Source organism: Pinus tabuliformis, chromosome 7 (genome assembly GCF_031772625.1).
Source record: "Pinus tabuliformis cultivar Carrire ecotype Pingquan chromosome 7, CPIR1, whole genome shotgun sequence".
Lineage (NCBI taxonomy): Eukaryota > Viridiplantae > Streptophyta > Pinopsida > Pinales > Pinaceae > Pinus > Pinus tabuliformis.
Genome location: NC_142293.1, coordinates 361,799,114 through 361,807,735, shown reverse-complemented (window position 1 = coordinate 361,807,735; position 8,622 = coordinate 361,799,114).

The following is an 8,622-nucleotide window of genomic DNA, read 5'->3' as shown; positions in this document are numbered from 1 at the left end:
GTCAAGATGAGCATGAAGCATTCAACTTGATCAAAGAAGCTATCATTAACGCTTCATCTTTAGCGACCCGGAATTTTTCAGAATCTTTTATCTTATACACTTTTGCCTCAGAGAAATCTTATGCCGCGATTCTAACTCAAGCAAATCAAGAGAAAGCGGAAGCTCCAATCACATTTTTTAGCTCGAATTTACAAGGTGTTGAACTCAACTATTCAGACATGGAGAAACAGACATATGCTGTTTTCAAAGCGATCAAGTATTTCAGACCTTTCTTACTTAAAGGCCATACCAAAGTCATAGTACCGTTTCCAGCGGTAAGAAACCTTCTGATACAGAAGGATGTGGGCGAAAAAAGAGCAAATTGGATCACCTCTTTACAAGAATACGATCTTGAGATCAAACCAGCAAACATTGTAAGAGGTCAAGGCTTCTGCAAGATGTTGGCTGGAGCATCGTAAATTCCTGAGAACTCATCTGAAGAGGTACATACGTATGAGGTAAGCCTAAATGATGCAAAATCATTATATGCTGACACCATTTATTTTCTTAAGAACGGGTATGCTCCATCACACCTGGATCACACCAAGAAAAGAGCTCTGAGATTGAAAGCTAAACAATACCAGCTCATAAATGATGTTCTGTTTAAAAGGAATTACGATTCTGTGCTTCTTAGGTGTCTTGAGAAAACTGAAGCCGAAAATGTTTTGAAGGAACTCCACGATGGACCAGTAGGCGGACACTATGTTGGAGACGCTACTGCACATAAAATCTTACGTGCAGGATATTATTGGCCCACGCTGTTCAAAGACTCACACAGTTACGTGAAGAAATGCCAAGTCTGCCAGACTACTGCAGGGAAACAAAAGAAACTGTCCATGCCACTACAGCCAGTTAACATCGAGCAACCATTCAGTCAGTGGGGCTTGGACATAATAGGTGAGATCATTCCTCACTCGTCTAAGCAGCATAGGTACATCCTCACGGCAACAGATTATTTTACTAAATGGGTAGAAGCAGTTCCTCTCAAGACAGCTAATTCTGAAAACATTATTGAATTCATCGATCAATTTATAATCACTAGGTTTGGATTGCCAACGGCCTTAATGTTTGATAATGCTTCATACTTTTCTGGAAATACAATGACTCAGTTTGCGCTTAAAAGAGGGTTCAAACTGAAATATTCGGCCAACTACTATCCGCAAGGTAATGGATTGGCTGAATCAACAAACAAAAACCTGATCAGGATTATTAAAAGAACAGTCGACCAAAACCAAAAGAATTGGCACAAAGCATTGGTAAATGCTTTATGGGCAGATAGAATAATGAAGAAAGCTTCAATCGGCACTTCTCCCTTTAATTTAGTTTATGGGAAAGAAGTGGTTCTTCCAACTCACTTAGTCATTCCCTCTTTGTCCTTAGTACAACACATCGATGAGGTATCTACCTCCTCCATACAACTAAGACAAATGGAAATAATAAAATTAGGAGAACGAAGAGAACAAGCTAAGAAAACCCATGCCCATCACCAAGCGCTGATAAAATCCTCTTTTGACTCAAGCATAATGACCAGAAATTTTTTTCAGATGGGAGATTTAGTTTTGAAATGGGATAAGGCTCATGAAGAAAAGGGAAAACATACGAAATTTCAGAAACTGTGGCTTGGTCCTTTTCAGATTGTAGAATTCATAGGCCCATCGACGTTTATGTTGCAGGATTTAGCAGGTAGAAGAGATTCTTTCTCTGTTAATGGACAGATTCTTAAAATGTATTTTCCATAGAAGATCACTCTTCTATTTTTGTAGGACAGTTTTAGTTTTTAATTGTTTTTCTCTTTCTTACAAATAAAACCAATTGTAGATGGTCACTAAAAGGGTTCATAAAAAAGACACCAATTCTCTATCAGATTTTGAGCTTTTCGCTTGTACAAGTAGCAAAAATTTTCGAAAAATCTGATTTTTATTATTGACAGGTAGAGTTGACTTTAGCCTAGACATGATACTAGTTTCAACTTCAAAAATTTGATGAAATCAACCTTTGGTAAAAAATTGTTTTATATCAGCACAATGAAAGGTATCAATAATAAAATAAATATTCTCTGTAAAGCTGCTGTTTTCAAACTCTATTATTGTCGTCCAGAGCTTTCTTAAGGAAAAACAATGACTTCCTCCCTGCTAAAGGAAATCGCAACGTTCAAAGGAACAATCCAAGAAAACACTATATCTCAAAGAATAATAGGTCTCATCACGAGCCGGCTTATCATGATCACATATATTATAACTGCTGACTTTGCCAATACTGTCTACCAAAACAGGGCAACGACTCAAGATTGTTGCAATCAAAAGACAAGGGGTCTCATCACGAGCCAGCTTGTTCAGCAAAAGTGTAAATCAAGTGAATGACTGTGTCATAATTTGGCCACCAAACCAAGACATTGTTCTTTAGAGAATAAAAAGGAAAAAGTGTCAAAAAGGGTTTTTCTCTGAAATGTTGTAAATAACCTCAAGCAGGATAAAGGATCATTGCTGGATAACGGGTAACCCTGTCGAGGCTATGGACGCTTGCGGGCAGCAGAGGCTCTACCTACGACAAATGAGCATATTTTAAAAGTCAGCACGCAGAGAAGACCTTATTTTATCTTTAAAAGGCCAAGTAATGTCTGGTATGAATACAAGAACTAAGCCTGAGGAAACAAACAATTGGAATATGAAAAGGTTGAGACAAGGTATCATTGATAGGATAAGGTGTAATGTACTCTATCTGTCCATAACAAAATTTAGACATATGAAAATTTTTCTGCTTCGAAAGTGGAAATTCAATAGAAAAGCAGAGATAACTGGTTCTTCACAGTGAATCGCCATTGTTGTGGTCACCAACAAGCCCCCTCTTTGTTTGTTATTAGCAATAACACCAAGCAAATGGGGACCCTTAACAAAAAATCCAAATTTTTTTTTATCATATTTTTTGTATTTTGACTCCCTAAAGCTGTATCGCATCGCGATAAGAGAGTGAAGCGTTTTCCTATGCGCATAAATAAGCTGCGAAGGAACGACGCGAAATTCATCGCATCGCATATATTGTGAAGCGCTCTTAAATGAAAAAATTAAGGAATCGCCGACGGCCGATATGCGACGTTGCATATCGCAACATTGCATAAGCAGCACACAGTGATTGGATGATTAAGCGCGATTTGCGATTCGCGATCTGCGATCTTGCGATCTGCGATTTGCGATCTGCGATGAATGCGACCATCAATTCCTGCGATGACACATCTTGACATCGCAATCCTCGATACTGCGATACGAGTCGCAGAAATCACTCATCGCAAAATTTCCTCGACATAGTGTTCAAGGAAAGCTGTCTGTAGACCAAAATTGGGCGCGCGCCTTAAAAGAAATTAATGATTGTACGCCAAGGTATCCAAGAAAGATTGTGTTGTGTTTTTCGAAGAGTCAAATCATTATGAGTGTCATGATTATGCATTCATTAGAGCTTAAAGCTTTCATGTCAATCTTTTCGTCATTACTCTTTTCCTTTGTGTAAACTGTAAGGCAACAACTAATATAAATCAATGTGCAGGAAACATCTAAGGAAAAGGGGAAAGCGTCAATACTCGGAGAACAGAGAAGAGATGCCTTCGCAAACGGATGCCGCATGCAGCAGGACCGCGGATTCCAGAGTATCACTCAACAGATACTGATGGAAATAGACTATCCAAGACTCGGAGTCAAAGACGCACAAAAGCAGCATGTTTACAAAAGATCCTGAAGCTTAGACTAGGTAAAGCAAAAAGAAAAACGCTAAAGAGGGAAAACGCTCCAGAAAAGCCTAGAACAAAGAACGGAAGTAGTTTGCAATACAGAAAATTGTTTAGAGAGAAAAGTCCCTAACTTATTCAGTCATTCGCACGGCCGGAAACCGAAATAGCAACAACACAATCAGTTTGAAAGAAATTTGGGTTATACGAGGTATACACACAGTAGATACACCAAGCCAGAGGAAGATTTTCGAAAATATCTTCTAGTTTGTCAGAAAACGGTGCCAGCTCTTGTTATTTCTATTTTCATAGCTCAAACGAAAGGAGAAGACAACCAGCCGACTCTTCCCAGGCGAATGTTGCATTGCTTACAGCACTAAGGAGCAAATACAGAAACGGTTAGAAATTAGATTCAATTTTTAGAAATAAATTTGCTTTAGTAGAAGGGCGGTCATTTGAGACCGTGTCCTAAATTTATGTAATTAGGATTAATTAGTTAGTAGTATTTAAACCCTTCTCAGGCATTTGGAGAAGGGTCCGGAAATTTGTCAAAAAACTTGTCCTCAGACATGCACTTTTGCACCCTCGGAGGGGGTTTTTGATGAATGGATGGATCGAGATTTATCAATGTTTGCATTTTAATGTCTGCTACTGATGTTTCACTTTTGTACTCTTAGTAGATGTTAGAACAAATAGAGATAAATCGTTATTGCTTGAAGCTTATGAGTGGAACCAGTCATAAATGGTACTTTTATCTCTTGACCAATTTCTGCTTATATTCCTAAAGTGATATGCAGTTTTCAGTTGTTTATATGTTAATGTACGAATGTGTGGGTTACCATTTGGCACTTCTGTACGGTGGAGTCATTTATTTGTGCTTGACATATGAATAACTTATTATGCGATATGTTGTTCACAACTGTTTTGCTTAACTTTTTATGCGGAGTGGTTTATCTCAATTGATTTCTATTCTTATGATAGCTGAATGATCTTTATTACCAGTTATTGTTAGAAATCTCTTTAGATCGCATAATAGAAGAAATACACCCTGGGTTAGTGTAGATTAGATGTGTTGTTTCTTATTAGATTACAATAGCATAGAGTTAGTTTAGAGGTTTGAATTAAATTAGCTTAAAATACTCCTAGATCAGCATCATCCAACTCTACACACACATACACCCCTTAGATTGGGAAATTGGTCCCATTATCCCCTGTCGGACCCGCTATACCAAACGGATAAGGAGCTGCCAACCAAGGTCCGGACCGGGTGGGTATCCCCCTTGTTGTCGACCCGATTTTCGGGGCTTCAACATATTTTGGCGCTAGAAGGAGGGCCCAAACTATGAATGGCACCTAAATCAAAATCTAAATACCATTCTGAGAGTAAATCGCCCTCATCAACTCCCCCGACTTCCCCAGTACGTTTAAATCCAGAGTCAGAAGTCGCTCGAGTATCAACCGCTGCTACATACCCTAATATTTCAGACCAATTTATCATTGAACCCCCTGAAATTCAAACTCTGATTCGTAAACTCCAGGGATTCTCTATTTTTACTCAGAGGTCTGATAAATCTCAAAGCAGCGTGACTTCGCAGTACAATCCTGCTCATCCCCTGACCAGATTAAAGAGCGAAAAATTTGGCATCCAGCCAACTGAATTCCCTCTCCCCACTAGGAAAAGAGCAAGGAAAACACCACCAGAGTCTGACAGTGAGACTCTTTCATCCACGTCATCCATTTCAACTCCCTCACCGCGAAGTCAACCACCCACGTCTTCATTCCAAACCACTCATCCATCTTCCACAACCCCTCCTCTTCAATCATCAAAGATCATAATATCTTCATCTTCCCAGCATCGGGGATCATCCTTTGCACTTTCATTCACTAGCAGCTCAACGATGGCCCAGTCTCCATGGAACAATCCTGGGGCGGTTTTAATGCCTCCACCCCTGAGCCCAATACCGGCCCATCCTGAGAAATGGCTACCCAAATTCAATCCAGAAGCAGGCATGCTAGCTGAAGAGCATATCAATAATTTCATGCTTTCTGTTAATCTCAATGGAGTTACCAACGAGGATGCTGTCGTCCGGCTTTTTCCCTACACAATGCAAGGGACAGCCGGGTCATGGTACTTTTCATTACCTTCCGGGTCTATCACAAGTTGGGACATTTTTCAAAGTCAATTCCTTACCAAGTTTGGGGATGACAGATCAACGACGACGTTGATCAATGACCTATCCAATCTTAAAGCCGAGGCTAGAGAACCCATCAAAGATTTTAATTTACGGTTCAATAAAATCCTCAACAAAATTCCCGCTGCTTCCCAGCCCAGCGAAGATGTGAGATTTGAATGGTATATTACAGCCTTACCATCAAACTTGGCAATCTTCGTCGATAGGGAAAATAAGACAACCTTAGTTGAAAACTTGACAGAGGCGATAGCAGTAGAGAAACGCGTAGTAGCCCTGGAAAAAAGATCTGCGATAGAGGAACGCAAATCTAAGAAAGTCTCCTACAAGGAAGACCCCAAGGAGAAACAAACGAAAGATCCTTTCGATTTGGAAGGATTACAAAAAGTGTTAAAAAACATGTCCAATGAGATGATTGACATAAAGAAACAAGTAGCAGAAACTTCTTCAAAAAAGCCCTACAGAGCTTTTAAAATAAATACTTCAATGGATGTGAAACCACCCAATGCTATCTCAAACATCGAATCCGAAGAAGAGGAAGAAGAAGAGAATACCACTGAAGAGCAGACCGATGACGAAGAAGTTGTGGAACTACAAGGAATGTGGGATTTCATCCTCCCACAAGAAGAAGATCAAGAAGCATTTCCGGTTAGCACACGAAGCAAAAATCAACTTGATCCTCCTCAAACTACCCCTAAGCAAAAGGGCGCAAGCCCTGCAGCAAAAGATAAAGTCGCAACAAAGAAAACAACCGCTAAAGCGACTCAATATAGCCCAGTCCAATCAGATCAAACACCTCCATCAAGAACACTCATTGTGTCGGATGAAATGGAGTACAACATTATCGATGACATGAAAAATACTAGGGCTAATATCACTCTTTACGAGTTGAGCAAATTGAAACATCAACAGAAGATAATGATGAAAGAATTACATGCCGTGCCTACTACATCTTTGCCTACAGCTATAGCTTCCCACAACATGGGAAGACCTCCAACCAACACGATCAATAAGATTGACCCAAATGACATCGCCTTGATTGGAGGAAGATCAAGGTCGCACACTCCCCCTTTTCTTCTCTCTTATGAAATTTTCAATAAAAACGTGCACAATTGTTTGGTAGATTCTGGTGCTTCAACGAATATTTTACCCAGATCAATGTGTGCCAAGTTGAATGTTCAAAAACAAAAATCCGCAGTGCGTATAGTTCAGCTTGATCGATCCCAAGTCGAGGTGATTGGTGAACTTAATCAAGTGACCATAAGATTGTCGTCTAACCCGAAGGTATGTCAGGTTATTGACATTCTAGTAGCTGATATCCCTGAATTCTATGGTTTAATTCTTAGCAGGGATTGGTCCGAAAAACTCCATGGATACTTCTCAACCGACTGGTCGCACATGTGGTTACCTTACAATGGTAAACCGAATCAAATAAAGGTTGAACGAGAGTTACACCAGAAGTACATAGTGACGGAATTGGAGGGAGAAAATGAAGCAATAGCATACAACAGCAGTATCATAGGCAATTACTCGGTAGATTCTTTCCTCGGAAATTTCAATGCTCATATCTCACCTTACTTAGAAAATTCAGTTTTGTCCCAAGTCGAAAATTTTTCCCAAACTAATAATTCAAAGTGTGTTAATTTTTTAGATAACCCTATAAGTACATCTTTTTTTGGAAATTATATTTTGATGGCTCTAAATCTAACGAGGGAGCAGGAGCAGGATGCGTTCTGATTAGCCCAGACGGAAATAAGACCATGCTTACGTGCAGACTTGAATTCGATTGCACAAACAATACAGCGGAATATGAGGCCTTGGTGCAAGGCCTATACAAAGCAATCGGGTTGAACGTTAAGTACCTTCAAGTCTTCGGAGACTCTGAGATTGTCGTCAAACAGGTACGTAACACCATACATTGCCTATCAGGTCATTTGAAACACTATCAATCTTTAGTACAAGATCTGACTGCACATTTCATAGCATTCAATATTTCGTCAATCCCAAGACTTCAAAATGCGAGCGCAGACCTGTTAGCTAACGTAGCCTCTAGACTTATTCCCTCCGAAGATTTTAGTCCAGATAGATTCTCAATAGAATTAATCTTTAGACCATCCATCCCTGACAACATTACAAACTGGAGAGTATTCAATGACGATCCTGACATTGTAAATTTCCTCACTTATGAAGGATCCTACTCAAATCAAATAATTGACGAAGACCATCATGATCACCAAATACAACAAAATAGCACTGATAATGCTATACCTAAATCGGTGGTTAAGTTAGAAGACTTATATGATTTGAAAAGTCGGTTTAAAAGGTCTACCAATTCTAAACTCCACAGTTCAACTCTAAACTGCGAATTAGTAAACCTAGGAACCGATGAGAAACCACAAAACGTTAATCTAGGCCACGGCCTAGCCCCTAAAGAAAAATTAGCATATATCCGTCTTTTGAGACAATACAAAAATGTTTTTGCCTGGAATTACGATGAGTTGAAGACATACGACACTTCTATCATTCAACATACTATCCCTATGATTGACAATGAAAAACCTGTCCAACAGAAACTCAGAAAAATCCACCCCAATTTAGAAAATCAGATAAAAATTGAGCTAAATAAGTTGTTGAGAGCCAGAATAATTTTCCCCATCAGACATTCCAAATGGATTTCCA